Source organism: Macaca fascicularis, chromosome 18 (genome assembly GCF_037993035.2).
Source record: "Macaca fascicularis isolate 582-1 chromosome 18, T2T-MFA8v1.1".
In the NCBI taxonomy this organism is placed as follows: Eukaryota; Metazoa; Chordata; class Mammalia; order Primates; family Cercopithecidae; genus Macaca; species Macaca fascicularis.
The window spans coordinates 22,759,053-22,782,303 of NC_088392.1; the positions used below are offsets into that span (position 1 = coordinate 22,759,053).

The following is a 23,251-nucleotide window of genomic DNA, read 5'->3' on the forward strand; positions in this document are numbered from 1 at the left end:
CCATCACGCTCCGCTAATTTTTGTATTTTTAGAGTTCTGCCATGTTGCCGAGGCTGGTCTGGAACTCCTGGCCTCAAGTGATCCACCCACCTTGGCCTCCCAAAGTGCTGGGATTATAGGCATGAGCCATGGTGCCCAGCCCGTTTTCAGTCAAATTCTTAAAAGAAGAGGAACATCTCAAGTTTTTAGTCTTCAGCAGTTGAGGATACACAAGTGCTGAATAGCCTAAATTTAAGAACAGGATTTCCATCATCTTTGATTATGTCTAAAACTATCAAATTAAGCTACAATGTTTCCAACTTACACACTAGCTGGAAGGTTAAAAAAATAAGAACCACAATACACTATAAGAAAATGTACCTAAACAAGTTGAACAAGTTTTTCTTTATTTATTTTTAACAATTTGCCTATTCCCTTAAAGATAAAAAGCATCTACATGTCCTACCAAATGTTACCTGACTGTGATGGGCTTAATTGTATTTGCCCAAAATTCCTATGTTGAAGTCTTCAACACTTCAGACTGTGACTGTATTTAGAGAGAGGGTATTTAAAGAGATAATTAAGTTAAAATGAGGTTAGTAGGTGGGTTCCAATCCAATATGACTGTGCCCTTATACGAACAGGAGATTAGGACACAGACAGGTACACAGAAGACCCGGGAAGACCCAGAGAAGCCATCTGCAAGTCAAGAAGAGAGGCCGCAGAAGAAGCCAACCCTGTTTCATCACAGGCTCTGGACATCCAGAGCCCTGAGAAAACAAATTCGTAGTATTTAAGCCGCCCAATCTGTGCTACTTTGTTATGACAGCCCTGGCAAACAATTACAACACTAATTAAACAATTGTCTCCCTCTGAAAATTGATATTAAAAAATTGAGACAATTGACATTTCTAATAACCATTCCCCCATCAGCATACACTTCACTTAAGTATGCTCACTTTTGCCTTGTCCCATGAGGTTCTGCCTCAAAAAAGTGTATGGAAAAAACCTCATTCTGGAAGGAAGAAAAGGCTACATTTGATCTTTCCAACTCCAATTCTGCCACTTCCATTCTAGGCAAACTGATCAAACAAATGGTGTACATCCACCTCCCTGCCACCTATGTCATTTTCTCTAACCCAGAGAAATCAGCTTCTGCCAAACTTGCATTAACAATGCAACTGGAAAAGAGTCAGTGACTATCAGTACCAAATGAAAACATGGTAAGCCTGGAGGGAATGCTGGAAGTCTTAGTTCAATTCCTTTTGTCTAGAGGAGAAAATTAGGGCCCAACCAAAGCAGTGCCATGATCTAGTGACAGAGGCTAGAGAGTGGACTCAACCCTCACACCAGCTCCAACACAGTGTTACCACCCCTGCCCCCACAATACTATTCACTGAGGGAAGGCTGAAGCTATTCTAACCTCACCAGTGTCCCAAAATGAAAACTGCCACCATGATCACCAGGCTATAGTGAAAAGAGACAAGGATGCAGATATCAGGATAACCCATGGAAGATGGCCAGGTTCCAAGAGTAAGTCTAAAACCAGCTTTCTTTTACCGGGGCACTACTGACATTCTATGGCTGGGTAATTCTTGGTTGTGGGGGATTTGATAGGTCTGGATTTGATGAAGAAAAAGTTGCTGGTGTCTTAAGACAGATACTTCAGTTTTATAATCTGGGCAGAATGCAATAAGCAAAAGGAGAGGAGGGACGAGCAGCCTCCCTAGAACTTTCCACAGCCCTCGCCGACCAACAAGGTCACTGAAGGGACACCTGGGAAGACCAGGGGTGGGTCTCCCAGAAGTCTGGCAGTAGGAGAGGATACTTTCATTCTTGCTCTTATCCCTTGGATTTTTTTCTAAACTCAAATTTCAAAATGAAGTTAAAAAGTCAAGACATTCCTTTAATTGTATATTACTTACACTTAAATGTAAGTAATAAGCCATCGTTGGATGGCACCTAACACTTCCAACAATATTACTCAAAAAATTGCTCAATACTGTTGACTACACTTAAAAGACTGGGCGGTTTTTAGGGTGTGGTTTTATGAAATACCACAAAGGGTCACAATGGATCAGCTTGTTCCAATGCAAAGCAAAGGAAGTATATAAAAACAGTTAACTCAACTGTAGGCAACACAGCCAAAAGGAATAAGAAAAGCATGAAGACTGATTTCATTCAAAACAGGATTTTATTAAGAACATAAAATTTGAATTTCATAGTATTTCAAAGATGGTTCAGTTTTTGTATTTTGTTTGCTCTTGTTTTTAATCTTAGGATTTGTTAGTAAGATCATCTTGATATTTTCCTCTAAAAAGTCATCATGAATTTATCCATACTCTGCAGCCTTCGAAAAGTATGTTTTTTAAAATAACATTACAAGCTATCATAAAATGCTTACCATAAAATAGTTTAAAAAGCATCATTCTAAAAAATATCATAGTATGATTCCAAATTCATAAGCTATTTCCATGCACATAAATAGAAATACAGCCAAAGGACTGGACAGAAATAAAATTAAATGGTAACCAATTTATAGCCCTGTGGCTATGTGGCTCTCCAGGTAGATTAATGCTTTATGTTTTATCTTTTCCAATATCTAAAATAAAAATTGCTGAGATTAGCTGGGCATGGTGGCACGGACCTGTAATACCAGCTACTCAGGGGGCTAAGACAGGAGGATCGCTTGAGCCCAAGAGTCATAACGCTGCAGTGAGCTGCAATCGCACCATGGCACCGCACTCCTGGGTGACAGAGCGAGACCCTCTCTCCATAAAAAATAAAATTAAAAATAAACAAACTGCTAAGAATGTACTATATCACTTATTTTAACACAGTGAGTAACCAAATGAGAAGAATTCAGATGCTGAGGGTGGAGGAGACCCAAGTTTCTCTATTTTGTTCAAAACCAGCTACAGTAGAGGAGAAACTAGGACACTTGGAGGGGGAGGAATAAATTGAACAAAACAAAGATAACATGACACAGGCAAAAATCTTTACATAACACAGGCAAGGTTTGGTGATAACAACATAGGCTTGAATTTCCTCACACGGTCTTAAACCCCTCCTAACTCACGTTCGCTTTCTCTTCCAATGCCTTACAAAAAAGGACAATGTGTGGTTTGCATGCTTCATAAGGTCCTACAATCAACTCACTATATCAAAGCATCTGAAAGGCAAATTGTTTCGTCAAGAAGGGGGAAAGGTCTCTTGAATCTTTAAACACCATTCAGTAAACACAGTATGATGCACCTCTTCTGCTCAAAGCATTTGACAAGACCCAGATTTATATCCTCAAAGCATTTAGAACCTGGCAGCTTACAGACAGTTCCTAATTTATGAAACCTTGTGTTCCTAATGTTTAATTTTTAGGGCTGTTACTTAGGATCCTGATCACATTTTCACAGGAAAGAAAGACCTCAACCTTAGTGAAATCTTCCAGTCCCTTAGGCTATAAAGACCATCTAAATGCAAATGACTCTGGCCCTCTTTTGAGCTCCATTATCCTTTACCATCATCTTCACACCTCCACTTGGAGGTCTAAGGGATGTCTTAGACCTAAAAGGAGCAGTGATCCCACCTTCGCACTGCTCCCCAGCGCATCTGTCCCATCTCAGTGGCCCCCAGCCAGTTCAATAGGAAATCTCCTCAGTTCTGCTCTTCCCTTTCTCTCTTACACATCCAGTCAATCAATAGATCCTAATGGCTCCATCCCCACATTTAATGACCCACTATCTCCTCCTCTCCATTCTGAATGTTACCATTTTGGTGTTTAAACCATCCTCTCTCACTTAGGCCTCCGCAGCAGCCTCCTAACTGGCCTCTGGGCCACTCTCACTTGCAACAATAAATCACACCAAGCCACTCCTTTCTTGCAACTCTCCAGGCTGACTTACTACAACCTTAAGCAGGAAATGCACATTCCCTGGCACCCACACAGCCCTAAAGAGCCATGGCTCCTTTACCTTCATCTCCAGCACTCCCCCATGAACTCTCTCCCACCCCTAGCCCCACTGACCTCCTGGCTACTTCTCAAACCTCTCAAACTCACTTTCATATGCCTCTCTACAAACACTCCTCCCCCAAATCTTCAGGGCAGCTCTCTTCTCTTCTGATGATAGCATAGTGAGTCTTTGCGCTGATGGCAACATAAACTAGTATCACACTTTAGGAAAGCAAATTGGCAATCTGTACCAAAAGTATTTAAATCCTAATATTCCTTGATTTAGTAATCCCATTTCCAGGGAGGTATCATAGGAACAGAATCCAACTTAAAAAAAAAAAAAAATTCTTGTTTTGCACAAAGATATTCCCAGTACCTTTCTCTCAACAGATATGATTAAATAGAATATTGTACATTCAGAAACTGTTATATATTACATATTGGAATAAATGACCAAAATAGACTATATCTATGTTATGATGCTAAATACAAACATACATTCTCTCCTAAAAGACAACTAAAAGGAAAATGCCAAAATATTAAGAGTGACTGATGTTCTTTCTGTTGTTTTTTTCTGTTTTTTTTCTTCTAATTTTTTTCAGACTTAGAAAAATGTGTAATCTTCACAATTAGAGTGGGAAAATCCCTTCTTGTTTTTAACAGAAGGAAATTATGCTGTAAGTAGTTGTTAGCTTTCCAAGTCAACACAGAAAAGACATTTAAAAGCACAATGTTAAGATTAAAAGGTGCTACAAGATACACAATGAATCAAATGAGAAAAACATACAACAGATGAGGAGTTAAACTGCCCATTGTACAAATAATTCCTATTAATTAATGAAAATTAATAGGTCAAAGGAAAAACTGACAGAAGGATGTGAGTTGGCACTGGATAAAAATTGAACTATAAATACAAGAAGAGATACTTGGCCTCACTGATTGAAGACATAAAATGAGATGTTTTTACCTTCCATAAGGTCAAAGATGAAAAGACTGATAAAATGGGTTAATATTGAACTAGGGAAAAAGTGGTACTCTCATCAACCACTACAGCTAGTAGAAACTAGTAGCAAGACTCTGTCTCAAAAAAAAAAAAAAAAAAAAAAAAAGAAACTAGTGCAGTACTACAGAAGGCAATTTCCCAATGTCTATAAACATTGTAAATGTTCTTGTCCTTTGATCCAGGAATTCAACTATGGGAATTTAGCTACAGAAACCCTCACACATAGATATATCAAGAAACACCAGGCTGGGTGTGGTGGCTCACGCCTGTAGTCCTAGCACTTTGGGACACCAAGGCAGATGGATCACTTGAGGTTAGGAGTTCCAGACCAGCCTGGCCAACATGGTGAAACCCTGTCTCTACAAAAAATACAAAAATTAGCCAGGCATGGTGGTGCATGCCTATAGTCCCAACTACTTGGGAGGCTGAGGAAGGAGAATCACTTGAACCCGGGAGGCAGAAGTTGCAGTGAGCTGACATGGCGTCACTGCACTGCACTCCAGCCTGGGTGACAGAGTGAGACTCTGTCTCAACAACAACAACCAAAATAAAAAAAAGAAAAGAAAAGAAAAGAAAAAGAAATACCACAGAGTTTTAAAAACATGACAACCATCAGAAAACATCCTAGATCTATTAATTAGGGAAAAAACCCCAAAGCTCTGTTGCAATCTAGTATTTCCAGCATGATCTCGTTTAAAACAACAGTGACAACAACAACAAAACACACACACAAAACCGGAGTAGCTAATGTTTACAGAATCCTTACTATATGACAGCACTGTTCTAAGTCTTTTAAGAGCACCACCTATTTTAATCTTCGCAGTAACCCTAACAGTAACAGATAGGCACTGTTATTATCCTTGCTCTAAAGATGATCCCACTAAGGCTTGGGGTGATCAATAGAAGTTTCCATCCAAGTGGCCCTCTGAGTGTACATTTCTATCTCTCTCTTTCTCTGATTCAGACTAAATATCACATCCATAAGAATCTTGGGAAAACAAGACACAGTATCATCAAAGGAACAGATGTGGGATGGACTTGGGTTGAAAGAAAAACAAAACCAGGGGACTGCTGCTATACAAGCAGTATTCTCCAGATGCTGGAAATTCAAAAGAAACAAGTTAAGAGATGGAGTCAAGAAATTCAAGGGGCTAGAGTGACTAACCCTGGGGCAGCAATCAGGTGATTTATCAGGAAACTTCACTTCCTCTCTGCTTTTCCCATTGCTACCTTGCATTTCATGCCGGCCGAAGCAGGAATGTGGTCCCACGACTGAAGTGCAGGCAGCCCAGGAGAGCAAGTAGGGCCATGCATGAGCACACCTGAAAGGCCACCTCCTGGCCCATCCCACCAGGCCCTACATATTGCCTCAACCTGGCTCATTCCAGTGAACAAAAGGTGACCGGGAGGAACAAAGACGGAGACCGGCAGACCACCAAGAACCGCGGACGATGCCAAAGGGGCAGGCAAACGGGGTCTCAGAATAAACCAAAGAAGAATGTTAAATATGCACAATTAATATGCTCGTAAAATCTAAGAGGATTATCAGTGCAGCAAAACAAGAACAGACTAGAATTAAAACAACAACAACAACAAAAAAACCAAATCAAGATCTAAGAGAAGGAGCCAGCATGTTTAACCTCAAACCACAGCACTGCAGCTTCCTTTATAGGAAAAAAATGGGATGTGGTTAACACTCATCACTGGTGGGTGACTTGGAAATCCCTGCCCCCCCCCCACTCTCCCACCATTCCACATTAACCTCCACCCACTCCCTGCTTAACATACAGAATGAACATTTTCATCTTGTCCCCACACTCACACATTTACACATGTGGGCACAGGAGGAATGTGTCTTTTACAACTGGATATTATATATTTTTCTACACATTGCTTCTCATTCATCAAGTTCTCATAGAAACTTCTCCAAAGCCAACTCTGATACAGCTCTAGTTCTCTCATAACATTACATGGTACAAATAGTCCATAAATTGGCCGTTTTTCAACTGATGGACTTTCGTGTCTTCAGTATTTTGCCACTATAATGGTACAATAAACATCCTTATACATATGACTTTGCACATACTTTTATTTCTAAAAGACAGATAACTGAGGACAAAGGCTGCTTACAAGAAAGGTGTAATAGTTTTTTATTTTAATATACACTGCCCATCTGCTTTTCAAATAAGGCCATGATAATTCACATTTCCATCAGTATTATGAGAAATATTACCACTCACCACTTCTATTACAGCCTTGCTATCAAAAAGTGTTATTTTTCTCTATTTTTACCAATCTAATGGGTTTAAAGTAATGTCTCATTGTTTTAATCTGCACTTCCCTAGCAAAAATGAACTATTTTTCATAGGTTTGCTGGCTGTCTGCATTTGTTATCTGTGGATTCCATATTAATATTCTTTGTCCATTTTTCCTCTGTGGTTTTCTTAACAATTTGTAAGTTTTTAAAAAATTATAGATAGTAACCCCATGTCTGTTTCAAACATCCCTCCTTGATCCATGACTTAATTACATAACTTCTGCCATAGAAAAGTTTTAAAATATATTAAAATATATATTCAGGTTAGGCGTGGTGGCTCATGCCTGTTAATCCCAGCACTTTGGGAGGTTGAGGTGGACAGATTATTTGAGCCCAGGAGTTCAAGACCAGCCTGGGCAATATGGTAAAACTCCGTTTCCACAAAAAATTAGCTAGGTGTGGTAGCTGATAGGGTTTAGCTCTGTGTCCCCACACAAATCCCACCTTGAACTGTAATAATCCCCATGTGTCAGGGGAGGGACCAGGTGGGAGGTAACCGAACCATAGAGGCAGGTTTTTCCCATGCTGTTCTCATGGTAGTGAATAAAACTCATGTGATCTGATGGTTATAAAGGGGAGTTCCCCTGCACAGACCCTCTGGCCTGCCGCATGTAAGATGTGACTTTGCTCCTCATCCACCTTCAACCAAGACTGTGAGTCCTCCCTAGCCACGTGAAACTGTGAAAACTCTTTCCTTTCTAAATTGCCCAGTCTCAGGTATGTCTTTATTAGCAGCATGAGAACTAATTCAGTGGGTCTTGCCTGTAGTCTCAGCTACATGGGAGGCTGAGGTGGGAGAATCACCTGTGTCTGGGAGGTCAAGGCTGCAGTCAGCCCTGATCACGCCACTGCACTCCAGCCTGACAGAGTGAGATCATCTCAAAAAATAAACAAAAAGAAAATATATGTTCAAAGTGTGCCTCTTTTTATGGCTTGTGCATATCAAATTTTGCTTAAACATTCTCCCTCACTCCAAGATGATACAAAATAGGTTCTTACATTTTCTTGTAAAAGTTGAATTGCTTGTTTACATTTAAGTGTTTGAAGATTCCGGGATTTATTACTGGTTATAATATAAGATAGAGGTCTGTGCTGGTCCCCCAACCCCCTCTCCAGATAAAGGTCTGGTTATGCCAGTACCATCCTCAACAGTACTGAGCTATCATCTTGTTATACATTCACTCTCTTAATGAGACACAGTCCTAGATTCTCTAGTCTGTTCCACTGAACTATTTATGTAATTCTGGATCAATACCACATTGCTTTGATCACGAAGACTTCTTATTCTTAGCATGTTGTCATCACTTGTAAGCCAAATCTGCCCTCACTGGTTTTCTTTTCCATATTTCTCTTGGCTCCTCTCAGGTAGTACTTATTTATTCTTCTATAAAGACTTCAGGATTATTTTATTCCATTAAAAAGAAAACCCACCACCACTTTGGAAATTCTAACTGGAATCACAAGAATTGTACTCATTAATTTTGTAATAAGATATATTCAGGCATTACGTGTTTTAATTTCTCTAGATTATATTTCACATTCTTGACTAAGAAGGTTACAGATATTAGTTCAATGTCTTCCTGGGTTATCTGCTGCTATTGTGACAGAAATACTTAACTTCCATTTTTAGGTGCTTGTCTTCAAAACACAGAAAAGATCATTTCTAGAGACCTAATTTTTATCCAGCCTCCTTGACAATTGTTTCTGTTGATTTTAGATTTTTTACTAGATGCTCTTGCGATTTCTAGACATATGAACATTTCATTGTCTTACTACACTCACAAGAAGCTCTAAGATAATATTAAATAACAATTGTAAAAGATAAGATTCTTCTCTCATTCCTAATTTTAATTGAATAGCTTTAGTGTTTTGTCTTTTAGGAAGTATCTGCTGTGGTGTGTGTGTATGTGTTTGTGTACATACATATGGCCTTTATGTTTAAGTAATTTATTTTTATTCCTAGTTCGCTTTCTCAGATTGTACTATATTAGGAATGGCTACTAAACTTTTTCAAACAGCTTCCTAGCCTCTACTAACTTATTCACATATTCCTCTCCTTCAATATGATTGTGTAACAATTGACGATAGTGATGAGTTTCTAATATTTAATCACCCTGGTATTACTGGAAAATAACTATTGATTATAGTGCATTAGCGTTTTGATGCACTCAAAAGTCTATTTGTTAATAAATTATTTTAAATTTCTACATTTACTTTCATAAATAATATTGACTTTTTAAAATTCATCAGATTTTTAAATTAAAATTTTGCTGGTTTTATAAAATGAACTGGGAACCTTTCCATGTTTTACTATGTCCTAAAAGAGTAAAAACACTCAAATTTTCTATTTTTTCAAGCCAGCGTGACCAACATGGAGAAACTCCATCTCTACTAAAAATGCAAAATTAGCTGGGCATGATGGCACATGCCTGTAATCCCAGCTACTTGGGAGGCTGAGGCAGGAGAATCGCTTGAACCCGGGAGGTGGAGGTTGCGGTGAGCCAAGATCACGCCACTACACTCCAGCCCGGGCAACAAGAGCGAGACTCCATCTCAAACAAACAAACAAACAAACAAAAAACAACCAAAAAACCAAAAACAAAAAACCGCAGCTGGAAATCCACGGATTCCTGGTGCCTTTTGCAATGGTAACTTTTATTCACCTTTCCTATCTCTTCTATAGTAATTGGTCTATTCAACTTTTCCATGCTTCTTGGATCAACTTCGGTAATCTGTATTTTCCTAAGCAGTCAGCCCTATATTTTCAAATGTGTTGCCACAGGGCTATATGTCATGTTTTTCTATAAAGTCTACTGATACCTCCTGTGTCTCCTTTCTCATTCCTATCATCTATTTCTTTCTTTCTTTCTTTCTTTTTTTTTTTTTTTTGAGACAAAGTTTTGCTTTTGTTGCCCAGACTGGAGTGCAATGGAGTGCTCTTGGCTCACCGCAATCTCTGCCTCCCAGGTTCAGGCAATTTGCCTGCCTCAGCCTCCTGAGCAGCTGAAATTACAGGCATTCGCCACCATGCCCAGCTAATTTTGTATTTTTTTTTTAGTAGAGATGGGTTTCTCCATGTTGGTCAGGCTGGTCTCAAACTCCCGACCTCAGGTGATCCTCCCGCCTTAGCCTCCCAAAGTGATGGAATTACAGGGGTGAGCCACCATGCCCAGCCTTTCATTCCTATTATCTAGTTCTAAGTAAGGATGATTTCTTTCTGTTCCTGAGTTAGGATAATGAGAGTTTACTTTATTGGTCATTTCAAATAACCAGCTATTGGATTTACTTAACTTTTAAATCTTATCATCTCCTAATTCCTCCATCCTAGTTTTTATATTTTTTTGTTGACTTAGTTGATCTTTTTTCTAATTTCTTAGGATGCAGACTCAATTCTTTACTTTTTACCTTCATTAAATAATGATAGTTCTTTTTTCCAGGTGATATGCTCTACGATGCTTAGAATTTTTACAAAGACCAAGAAAGAAAAATACCTCAGATGAAAATGTCATGAGTCACAAGGCAAGTAAGCCATGGAACTAACAGACTAGTTGTTGGCATTCTAAAAGAGGAGGGGGAAGAATAAACTGTCCCTAGTGGGGGCGGGGGCGGGGTGTGTAGAAAGAGGAGGAAGTGGAGGTAGAGGAGGAGGAAGTGGAGGAGGAGGGGGGCAGGAAGGGGTGGAGGAGGGGGGGAAGTAGGGGTGCAGGAGGAGGAGGAGGTGGAGGAGTAGGGAGGACAGCAGGAGGACGAAGAGGAGGAGGAGGTGGAGGAGGAGTAGGGAGGACAGGAGGAGGATAAGGAGGTGGAGAGGAGGTAGAGGTGGGGGAGGAGAAGGTGGAGGTGGAGGAGGAAGAGGAGGAGGTGGAGGAGGAAGAGGAGGAGGGGGAGGTGGAGAAGGAGGGGGAGGGGGAGGAGGAAGGGGAGGAATTGCTTCCATTTCCTGAGTGCAGGCTGAGTTTGAAGATTAAATAATCTCTTATCTATCATCTTTCTTATCCCATTGTTAGGTTTTCACTCTTCATTTCACATTTTGGGAAAAATGTTTGGGTTCATATTCAGGCTTAAAAAACTAACAAGCAAACAAAAAATTCCCACCAGAATGAATCCTGCAGTCAGACTACATTTAGCCTAATTTAAAAACTGCTATTAAATATCTAGAATCAGCGTTCCAAAGCGAAGGTACCCCAGGATCCTGAATCAGCAAAGATTCACTCCCATGTCACGACCGTGAGCTCGCTCATGCAGAAGTGTGGCCTAATATATCTGAGGAGTATTTTCAGCACAGCTTGACATACAGCTCTGTTAATCAGAGGAGCCAGTCATTCAGAACCCACTCCTTCTCCCGGTTCAGAAATGTACCCTTTTAAGAAGTGACCTTGTCTATGCGATAGCTTCAGACAGCAATTCTCAAAATCCAATGCTGAAGGGGCAAAGTGAATCTGCCTCTCCCAGGGTGAGAGGCTCTGACCTCATTAGAAAACTGTCTAAGGCCAGAAGCAAAGCTGCTACTATTTTCTTAATCCTCACTACAGGGAATTTTAGATGACTTAAAAGGTCTCAACCTGGCCTGGGGAACTTGAAAATGACACTCGAATAAAATCACATTCATTTATGCTCTACTAATTCAGAATTCTTTTCATGATCTGGAAAGAGTTTGGACTCACGTTTCCATTTTTAGACTCTATGACAACAGGCTGAGAAGGAGGCTCAACCTAGTTATGGGAACAAATTTTAGAGGCTCTGACTCATGTAAACAATCAACGTGCTAATAATTTATCCGTTAGAGCAAATACTTCTATTTGGGTTGCTACCATAAGTCCTTGTAAGAACCAGAACCAAAATGACAATGTTCATATGTCCTATATTTAATTTTTTCACTTTGTTCCTGAATACTTTCCCCCTAGTGAATCCCCCCAGTGAAAAAATGTTACTATTATATTAAACCCCCATTATAACAGGAACTCTTTGGTAGTGGGAAGCATTTAATGTTCCCAAGGGTTTCTGAGACCAGTAAGGAAATAATAATATCACTCTGCTCTTGTTGTTGTTGTTGTTGAGACGGAGTCTCACTGTCACCCAGGCTGGAGGGCAGTAGTGTGACCTTGGCTCACTGCAAGCTCCGCCCCCTGGGTTCAAGCGATTCTCCGTCTCAGCCTCCTGAGTAGGTGGGACTACAGGTGCTCACCACCATGCCAGCTTTTTTTATATTTTTAGTAGAGGTGGGGTTTCACCATGTTGGCCACGCTGGTCTTAATATACCTCCCTTCTCTTTAAGTTATGTCAACTTTTGGGGGGAAAGGTCCAAAATTCCATCTTCCACGAACAAAAAACCCAAAATGGATCCTGCCTAAGCAACCTCAGATCCTGATCAAGAGCCAGATGTCAGATGACACAGGTGAGCGAGCGCAGAGGCACGGCCAAGGGTTTAACTGTACACCAAACATCACTGGGGAATGGGCACGGCACTGCCGCTACTAAGTCACAGAAATGTTAAAAAGGTGGAACGGGGCCCAGGGACCCTCGGCTATCAAGTCTCTTAAAGCCTACTGGCTGGGTCTGCACAGGACCGGCAGCCCAAGTACCTTCATATATTCCTGCTGCACTAGAGGTAACAACCCTGTAGGCCATCCGCCCTCACTCACATCTGTGCACATGACCCTGCCTGCCTTAACCCATTCTTCACGGAGGAAACTACAACTCCAGAACTGCAAGTAAGAGAGTTTCAAGGACCCTGCATTGGCTTTAAACAAGCACTCTTTCCAATTTCCCAGAAAAAAACCAAAAAATCTTTAAAATAAGGTATTTGGTTGATTTCCCTCTGCCTGACCCCCATACAGCACTCTGGTTTTCATCTGTGAAAATCTAATGGAACAATCTCTGTTTTCCAAACTTCCATGATATACAGCTACTTGTCATGGTTAAAATATAATACAGCACTGGTTGGAACTTCCAGATATCCTTGTATCTTTTTCAAGCACTTCAAATTTCACTTCCTGGTGAAAATATTCTATCTGATTCCATTCTTAGCAAACAACCGTATGCTAAAGCTTAAAGAGAAAAGAGTGGATGTAAGAACAAATGTGTGTTTTCACAGTGCAAAGGACAACACGGGAGACACAACTCAAAGGGCTTTTTCTTGTGCACGGGATGGGTGGGAGAACTGAGTGCCTTTGGATCGTCCCTTATTCCATCACACTGTAGCAAGTGGTATACCCCAACTGCCTGTGAAGGTACCCAGAAGGAATGCAATTGATTCCTACCTGTATGTTCATGCTGTAATGTTTGCTCAATGAGGTCAAGGAACAGGAGACCATCATGCCTCCCACAAACACCCACACACTTAATGCCTCCAACCTCAGCCAGCATTTCTGTTACTTCTCACTGCTGCGGGTTTCTCTTCTCTTACTTGTGCTCTTTCCATTTTTTGCACATTATTTCTCCCACATATCTTAAGTTCTTGATATACAGCTCTGTTAATCAGAAGAGCCAGTTCTGTTGCCAGATCTCTATGGATATGTTACCACGTCCGGCAAAGATGAATTCTCCTGCACCTTAAGTAGCAGGCTGTCCTCCAAGAGCTTATACCTGAGGAGGGCAGGTTCAGACCCCGTGCAAACACAGATCCATAAACTGGTCACATTTGACTGGAAAACTTGGCATAATCTTCAAACTGATGCTGCTGGGCTGAACCAAGCTACTCTCCTGCTGAAAGTTTGGGGGTTTTTGTTGTTGTTGTTCTGAGATGGAGTCTCGCTATGTCACCCAGGCTGGAGTGCAGTAGTGCGATCTCAGCTCACTGCAACCTCTGTCTCCTGGGTTCAATAGATTCTCCTTCCTCAACCTCCCAAGTAGCTGGAATTATAGGCATACACCACCATGCATGGCTAATTTTTGTATTTTTAGTAGAGACAGGGTTTCACCATGTTTGTCAGGTTGATCCTGAACTCCTGACCTCAGGTGATCTGCCCGCCTTGGCCTCCCAAAGTGCTGAGATTACAGGCCACCACGCCCCATGCTGAAAGTTTCAATGCATCCTGTACCCAGTGCAAAGGGGAGCATCTTTCATTCCTCTGCAAATAGCTTTATCGCAATTAAGGGGAACGAAAGGAATTAAGGAAGCCATTGTACAGAGTTGGTATCTGTACAGAGTTGGTCTCATCAGCTAAGCAAAGTTCAGACATACGCAGAAGGAGGCACTAGGACACTAGGATTCTGAGGCCGGAAGAATAGCACAGAGGAAAACAAACGTCAGAGCATAGACAGACAACCCAGGCAGTCTAGCGTGGCTAGAACCAAAGGGGTGTGAAAGGAAATGAGACAGGACCTGGACCTGGGTCAGATCAAAACTATATTCTACCAGAATGCCGGGGAAAGGGTTTGAGACCTTTTTTTTTTAACAGTAATTCTATTTCTTAATTACTGGTAGTTTCTACCATTTCTCTGTGAAATCTTCAACTAATGACTAATGAATAGCCCTGAAATTTCAAGATCCGCCTTCCTACATGTTTTCTATTCTTACTAACTTAATCATCTCATTTCCCTCTCCCAACTGACACACTCCACAGTCCCTACCAGCTGCCTGCCTCCCTCCTTCTCTCCCCGCCAACCACATACACACACATACACACACACCCCTCTAGTCAAAATAGCCCAAGCTACTTATGATTATAAAACAAACTTTCAAATATTTTTACCAAAAACATTTCTTCTATATATAACCTCCATCATTTAAAAAAGGGTAAATATTTTTGCCAGGTGGCTATATTTACCTTTCTTTAATCTCTGTTATTCTTTTGGCCATTTGTGAACACAACAGATTACTTGGCGTGTTAGTTCATGGCTTTACTGCTCATTCTCCTACCAACCCACAACTGTGCCTGTACTAGCTAGAAGCTGGTGACCACAAAACTATATTAGTTCATTAGGAGTTAATTAAAAGGACTAATAACCTCAAAAGCAAGAAACACAAATAGGACATAATAAAGATGATACCTTTAATTGATTCTACATTGCTTACTCTACTTGGTCGATGTTAGACTATCTTATGGTTATTGATAAAATGTATTTGATGAGTTGAACTCTCAACCCAAACATCCCATATGGAGTTGCTCACAAACTACTGGATGTCTGGATCTGATCCACATTCTGCTCTATCACTGGTAGGATGCCGAGTTCCTCCCCTGCCATTTTTTTGATCTATTTTTTCCCTTTCTTCATCATACTCTGTTGGATTTCAGAATTGGGGAGTTTCATTTTGTCTCGCAAACCATTTGACCTCTAGTGCTTTTTATAGCACCTTCTTGCTTCTTTTTAAACATTCACATAGGTGACCCTCAGAAAGATCTAAAATACATATAAAACCTTTTATGTAATGAATGTCTAATGTGACGAACATGATGGAATATTTAAATCTATTTTTAAAAGACTAAAGCTCAGAAACATAAGCAATTCCCATGTGTCGTGACCTGTCACCAGTTAACATAATGTGAAGGAAAGTGACGAGAATGATTTTCATTTACTTAGATGCCTGCTCATTCATTTGATTGGAGTAATCCCAAGAAAACCTTGTCCAGTGGAAATTTCAAGGTTTCTATTAGACTAAGCATCTTGAAGTTAAGGGATTTACTTTACTCCTTTATGTCCTCCACATAACCACCTTATCACATATATACCAAAAGCAAAATAACTGCTTATTGTGAATAAGTAAATCACCATTAATTATTTTGTAAATGTATTTGTGCCTACAAAGTACAGACAGATCTATGAATAAAGTCAGCTAGGCTTTTTTTTTTTTTTTTTTTTTTTTTTGGAGAAAGAGTCTCATTCTGTTGCCCAGGCTGTAGTGCAGTGGCACAATCTCAGCTCACTGCAACCTCCGCTTTCCAGGTTCAAGCAATTCTCCTGCCTCAGCCTCCTGAGTAACTGGGATTACAGGAACACACCACCACGCCTGAGTAATTTTTGTATTTTTAGTAGAGACGGGGTTTCACCATGTTGGCCAGGCAGGTCTCAAACTCCTGACCTCAAATGATCCGCCCGCCTTGGCCTCACAAAGTGCTGGGATTACAGGCGTGAGCCACCATGCCCGGCCAGCTAGGTTTTTGGAGTCAAAATGGTTGAATTTTTATCGTAAGTCATTCTCTGAAGCTGGTTATTTTCTATGGCTAAAAGCAGTGGCTTTTTCACAGCAGTTGGATTGAACCGGGTTCTCTAAAACCAGGGTGATAAGATTAGTACAAATCTTCAGACTGAAAAAGTTTCTCTAATTATGCCCTTATAAATTGCAGTACACCGTTGTTATTTTTCAAATGCTGCAAGTTTTTAGGGTCTGATTCACTAGTCTTCTCAGACAGTCTGGCAAGACTTAATTTATCTGAGAGATCAACTACCAAATGGAGAATTTCATTTCATTATATAAAAAGTAAAAAAAAAAAATAAAATAAAAAAAAAATTGCACAACGTTTTTACCAGTCATGGTTATTTTAACATTTACTAATTTGGGTATAGCTAACATAGTTTAGGAAAAAAAAAAAAGATCATCTGTTTCTTTGTATAAAAAGCTGTCCTTAAAAAGAAAACCCCTATACATTTACCAACGTTCCATATTGTTATGCTAAAATCTTTCCTACACTGGAATCTAGATTTACTTAGATTATTAACACCACTTCCCAAAAATTTACCTTCCAAAACTGAAATGTAAGAGATTAGAAATACTAAATCTAACAATAAAGAATTTTACTTTTATAATGACAGTGGTTTCACTACTTGTAGTTACTTTCACTGCCAAGTCAGTCTGTGGATAATTTAAGAAGTAATTTGCAATTAAGTTTTTATTTAAGTATATCTAAGTATGCATTGAGGGCCAGGCGCGGCGGCTCACACCTATCATCCCAGCACTTTGGAAGGCTGAGGTGGGAGGATGGCTTGAAGCCAAGAGTTCTAGACCAGCCTGGGCAACACAGTAAGCCTCCGTCTCTACAAAAAATAAAAAAAAATTAGCCGGTGTGGTGGTGTGCGCCTGTAGTCCCAGCTACTCGGGAGGTTAAGGTGGGAGGATCACTTGAGCCCAGGAGCTCAAGGCTGCAGTGAGCTACAACTGCGTCTCAGTCCTTCAGCCCGGGTGACGAAGTAAAACCTTTTCTCTTAAAAAAAAAAAAAAAAAAAAAAAGGATGCACTGAGGCCCAATATTATCAGTTATTAACATAGGTAGATGTGCACACACGGACACACCTCACAGCAGCAGTAAAACAAAGAACCCGAACTAGTAACTCTTACATGGTGGCATATATACTAGCAAGCATGTTAGGCCCTTAACATCAATGATGAGAAAATGAATAAAGCAAGGGCACTTGTCAGACAAAAGGAGTATGATGTATCAGAGACAAATGGAGAAGGATGAGGGCTGTGTTGAATGTACGCAGCAGGAATGGAAGGCAACACTATCCAAGAAAGACCCTACCACCCAAAGGATCAAGTCTGAACCCCTTCCAGGGGGAGGCTGGTGCGGAACAGGACAGGCAGGCTGGAGGAGTGCACCAAGAGGAAGTGCAAATCCACATGTTGAAAAGGAACCTGCATGGCCATCCCTGTTTGCGAACCGCTGTTGAATGCTCCTCTGGAGAAAGCCACCAGTCCAGTGCTTCTCCAACCTGACTGTGCAGGAGTCACCCAGGGCATCCAGTAATTGGTAGACTCTATCTCAGCCCCTCTGAGGCAGGGCCTGACATCCTGCATTTCTGATGAGCTCCAGGGACGCTGCTGCCCACGGACCACACTTTGGGAAGCACTGTCCTGGAGGACAGCCTGGCCAGTAACAGGCAGAGGGAAAGAGAGTTTAACAGAAAGAATATCACCTGCCAGACAGGGAACGGGAGACCTGGGCTGCTGGCTCTCCCTTTGTTTCCTGGTCTCAGGTCCTTTAGCTGTAAAACAAGAGAGATCTCTTAGGTTCCTTTGTAGTTTTAAAAACCTGAGGCAGGAAGAAAGGTTTGTGGCCTGAAGAGTTGCACCTCTTAAATCAGGGATTAAAGATGAGGACAGAGCTTGAGAGAATAAAAGGTTACTGAAGAGCTGCACGTCTTCAAGGCAAGAGAGGAAGAATTTACTTATTTTTACTGGAATGCCTCGACAAAAATACCAAATGACTTATGCCCAGGGCTATTTTTGCAAAACAATGGTCAAGTCTGGGAATAACTCAAGTGTCCATCAATAGGGGACTGACGGAATTTCAGTCCATAGCAGGAAGTTATAAAAAGACAAGGGAATTCTCTGTATACTGACATTGAGTGAGTTCCAGTATACGGCGCTAAGTGAAAAAAAAAAAACAGGGCTCAGGACAGTATATACCACGTGCTGCTTTATGAGTAAGTGAGAATACAAATATATCCATACTCTTTCCAAAAAGGGCAATGGAGGAGGGATAACCTCAGAACAAATAAAGACAGTTACCTATAAGGGGACAGCGATGGAAGGTGGCTTTAATACAAGAAAGTAATAAGAACATAAACATAAACATATACTATGTATCAAGTTAGTGGTGAACTCATATAGGGAAACATTACTTCACCTGACTTTGAAATCTGTTTTTATCATCATCCCTGATAGTATATGCTGAATAAAAAAGGACTGCCAAGAAATATTTAACTGACTTTAGTAGCAATAAAGATAGCAAACTGTTAACAATGGTTGAAGCTGAGTGATGGGGTTTCATTATGCTGCTAGTTCTCATGTTATCTTCTCTATTTTAGTATATGTTTGAAGAATAATTTAAAAATAGCTTTCCAAATAATCTTCTGTTTTTATTTTGTTTTGTTTTGTTTTGTTTTGAGACAGGGTCTCGCTCTGTCACCCAAGCTGGAGTGCAGTGGCACGATCTCGGCTCACTGCAACCTCTGCTTCCTAGGTTCAAGCGATTCTCCTGCCTCAGCTTCCCAAGTAGCTGGGATTACAGGCAGGCACCACCATGCCCGGCTAATTTTTGTATTTTTAGTACAGATGGGGTTTCACCATGTTGGCCAGGGTGGCCTCGAACTCCTGACCTCAAGTGATTCGCCCGCCTCAGCCTCTGAAAGTGCTGGGATTACAGACGTGAGTCAATGCACCAGCCTAATCTTCTTTATCTAATATTAACATACACACACTGAACAAGAATACAAGGTTTGCAACGAAGACAACCTTAGTCCACCAAAAGTGAGTATCAATGTATGTAAGATCTAAGATACAAGCAGGGAAGAAGGTAGGGAAGTGGGGCCACATCTGACTCCTACCGCAAAGTAATAGATTCAGCATCTGTACAGACCTCACTGTATTCAAATACATTTTATATTATCTCATTCTGTTTTCACAACAAAATTGCAGGATAACTACTCTGCCCACCTGTAGCGAAGGGAAGTGACTCAAATTGATTCCAGCTCAAGTTCTTTAATCTGCAAGTCCAGTGCTTTTCATACTGGCCCTTCTGGTAGCCCCACTAACAGGAGTGTGGGGCAGGGTTCACGAACCTAAAGCCAACAATCTCCAGTAGTACTTTAAAAATTCATGCTAATTTTTAACTTTGTTCCATAACGTATCCACATTATCTTAATATGAAAACAGTGTATTTCATGACTTATCATCAATTAAAATAGTCCTGCATGTGTATTGTGTGGCTTTATGGGCCCAGAAGCCACATGACTTATTCTGATTATCAGAGGTGTTAAACGGCACCAGCCTCCCTGAGGCAGTGATAGCTGTCACCCAGCAAAAAATGGGACAAGTCCCATTGTCCCACTAGCACATCGCTGGTAGCATCTCCAGTTGACAGTATTTCAACTGGTACCTACAAATACATTTTCTGCTAATGTAACTTTTTAAACCTGAAAATTCTGTCTAGTCTTTTAAATACACCACCCAGAAATGAGTTAGTGAGTGCAATAGAAAATAAATTAAAATCACATAATATGGTTTGAAATGGTTCAAATGTATCTGGGCACATTTTTGAAAGAGCCATTTCATGGCTACCCTGAGCAGAGAGCTGAGATAACAAAGAACATACCTTTGCAGCAGCCTATTTCAAAGAAAAACAATAAGATTGACTACTATATCTGTTAACAAAATGGCAACAATTTTGTGCTTTTTAAATAAACTTTGTTTCAGACTTAGAGAATTATTACAAAGATAAGATAGAGTCCCCATGTCCCCCGAAGCCAGTTTCCCCTATTATTAAGATCTACATTGGTTCAGGACATGTCTCAGAATTAAGGCATCAAAGTTGATTTATTATTAACAAAATCCCATACTTTATTTCCATTTCCTCAGTTTTTCCCTGATGTTCTTTTTCTTGTTGCAAGATGCAATTTTCTTTCCATTTAAATTCACCCATAGGAAGGCTATTAAGCTAATAACAAATTCAGGCATACAAGGCTAAAATGTTTCTCAAGGCATCCTTAGCAAAAGAAAAATGCAGGTGTTGGATGAAATACCAGTCAGCTCTTCAACAAACCAGCCTTCATCTACATAGCCTCGGAATCACCACTTTAGAGGACTTAAACTTAAACATGGTCTCAAACTTCTGGGCTCAAGCAATCCTCATGCCCCAGCCTCCTAAAGGGCTGGGATTATAAGCGTGAGTCACCACACCTGGTCTTCCACAGCATTTCGTATTTGGTCAGCCAGTACCGACGCTTTAGGCTGTGAGACAGGTGCCATCCTGTGCAGTGTAGAAAATAGACCAGCACCCAGGCCTCTACCCACTAGATGCTTGCCAGCTTCACACCCCACTCCCTCGAATATGACAACTAAAACTGTCCCCAGATAGAGTCAAATGTCCCTTGTGGGAGAGAAGGCAAAACTGCCACTGGTTGAGAACCACTGGCTTGAAGCAATTCATAATATGGATAAATATAACAAAATTTCTACAGCAATGTAAGAAGATGTCAACGTGGATTAAACAACTATTTTTAAAAACCTTTTATTAGACTATATAAATGAGTATGTGTTTTAGAAAATATAATCAATATGAAAACTAAAAAATAGGCCGGACGTGGTGACTCACGCCTGTAATCCCAGCACTTTGTGAAACTGGGGCGGGCAGATCACCTGAGGTCAGGAGTTCGAGACCAGCCTGGCCAACATGGCAAAACCCCGTCTCTACTAAAAATACAAACATTAGCCGGCACCTGTAATCCCAGCTACTTGGGAGGCTGAGGCAGGAGAATCGCTTGAACCTGGGAGGCAGAGGTTGCCATGAGCGGAGATTGCGCCACTGCACTCCAGACCTGGGTGACAGAGCGAAACTCCGTCTCAAATAAACAAACAGAAAACAAAGAAGCCAAATCATAGTTGTTCCTGTCAACTGTTATGAACTAGTGCTTTGTAAAATAATAAGTGTAATGTATAGGTTTAAGAACTCCATAGAAACAAGGAATTCAAATCAGAAATCATTCTTAACCCTTTCCATCCTAGGATTCTAAGGTAAACATCAGATTCTATAACTAGCAGCTAAAACAATAAGCATGAGGCAGAACTTGGTCTGGGAAAGAGGCCAAGATGGATAACCCATGACTACTGTGTGTCCCCAGCTCCTCCACACTCCACCTTAGAGGACCATGGAAACACTGCCCAGGGATCCTTTTGCCACCAGCAATTTAAACAGACCCCATTCCTTAAAAGAAAATTAGGGCCAGGGAGAGAAAAGATCCAGATGGGAAGGACATGCCTGATAAACGCTTTAGGCTGATGTCCCCAGCTTCTCATATGTCACTCTGCTTAATTTGGGATTGGAGGTGGCAAGAAATAAGCCAATAATCCACAGTTCTCAAGGGAAATCTGATAGGCTGCAGGATGGTGCCAGCCAAATTTTTTAAAAAGCAATTTTAAAAGTTGTCTCTTAAAATAAATTTTTAAAAAGGGCCACCTCTCATTTTTGCAGCTCTGAAAGCTTTTTTTTTCATCTCTGCAAAGGTCTCAACATAAACAGGTAGAAATACCACCATCACATACCTAGGCCAGAAGAAAGGGCTAACATTACCTAGCCTACAGCTACTAGGCCATCCAGGCAGCTCTTTCCTTTATGGACGGGTGCCAAGGGGTGTCCGAGCAGAAAGGTGAAGAAGGCAGGTTGGTGCTGAAGAGACCCAGGCCATCATCACTTGCAGGTGAGAGCCTTTAATCAGCCGCTGCCACCCCCACCCCCACGCACTGGAGAGAGTGTGGGGCAGCACCTTCCCTCAAGCAGGGTTAGGGGAAAGGCTCACCAGAAGGTCCTCGGGTTTTAGGAACCCTCAAGCCCTCCACCCAACAGGCTGCTCTGTGGCTGCTCTCTTCTGCTGAACAGCTTTGGTTCCACCCCATCGGTCTCAGCCCAAATTCCATCCAAGGCAAAGAGAGCATAGAAAGAGAAAACTGGCCATGCCCAGTTCCTACAGGTGGGCAGGTGGCTGGCAGGGAAGGGATCACACGGAAGGACCATGGAGCTCGGCCTGTGCATACTAACCCAGCTCAATGTTAATCAAGGCAAAGGATCATTCACATTTAAGATCATTAACCAGGTGCTTGGGTCGCTTGGCAAGAGGTGAGCGTTTACAAGCTGAAAAATGCATCTGGATCAAGGGGCAGCCTCTTGTTGCCAAACACAGGTTTGGGTAATTTCAGGAGAAGGGCACGTCAATGGCAAGAAGGAGCAGAAGCAAACGGGGGTGTCTCAGGAAGGGGCCCCATTTCCTTCTTGCAAAGCTGCTCCCACCCACGGCCACACTCCATTCCATCAGGTTTATGTGCTGTTCTTCCTTGTCCCTTATGGGGTAGAACCATCACCTTGCGTGCAAAGCAGTTTACAGGTAAGGAATTATAAACAGGTTAAAGTTTATGGCATTTGTCTTGCCAATTTTCCATCTCTCAACAGAAACATCTCCTTTTAAGGTGATGGCCCAGGCTCTACCACGGCAAGTCCCACACAAAAAGGAAGGCACTTCCCTGTTCACTAAACCCTTTGCTGTTCCTCCCACATCCAAGGACCCAATGCCACAC

General features: G+C 41.2%; 1 protein-coding gene across 32 annotated transcripts in view; it reads right to left on the reverse strand.

Annotated features, from left to right (window-relative positions):
* NEDD4L (NEDD4 like E3 ubiquitin protein ligase) overlaps positions 1-23,251 on the reverse strand; it is a 368,857-nt gene that overhangs the window by 186,308 nt on the left and 159,298 nt on the right. For 3 of the 32 annotated variants that reach the window (XM_074022450.1, XM_074022442.1, XM_065533745.2), the window contains exon 1: positions 22,480-22,715. The exons of 28 other annotated variants lie outside the window; for them this stretch is intronic. The gene's annotated coding sequence lies outside the window, so the exon portion shown is untranslated. One more of the 32 variants, XM_065533744.2, reaches the window with a different exon arrangement.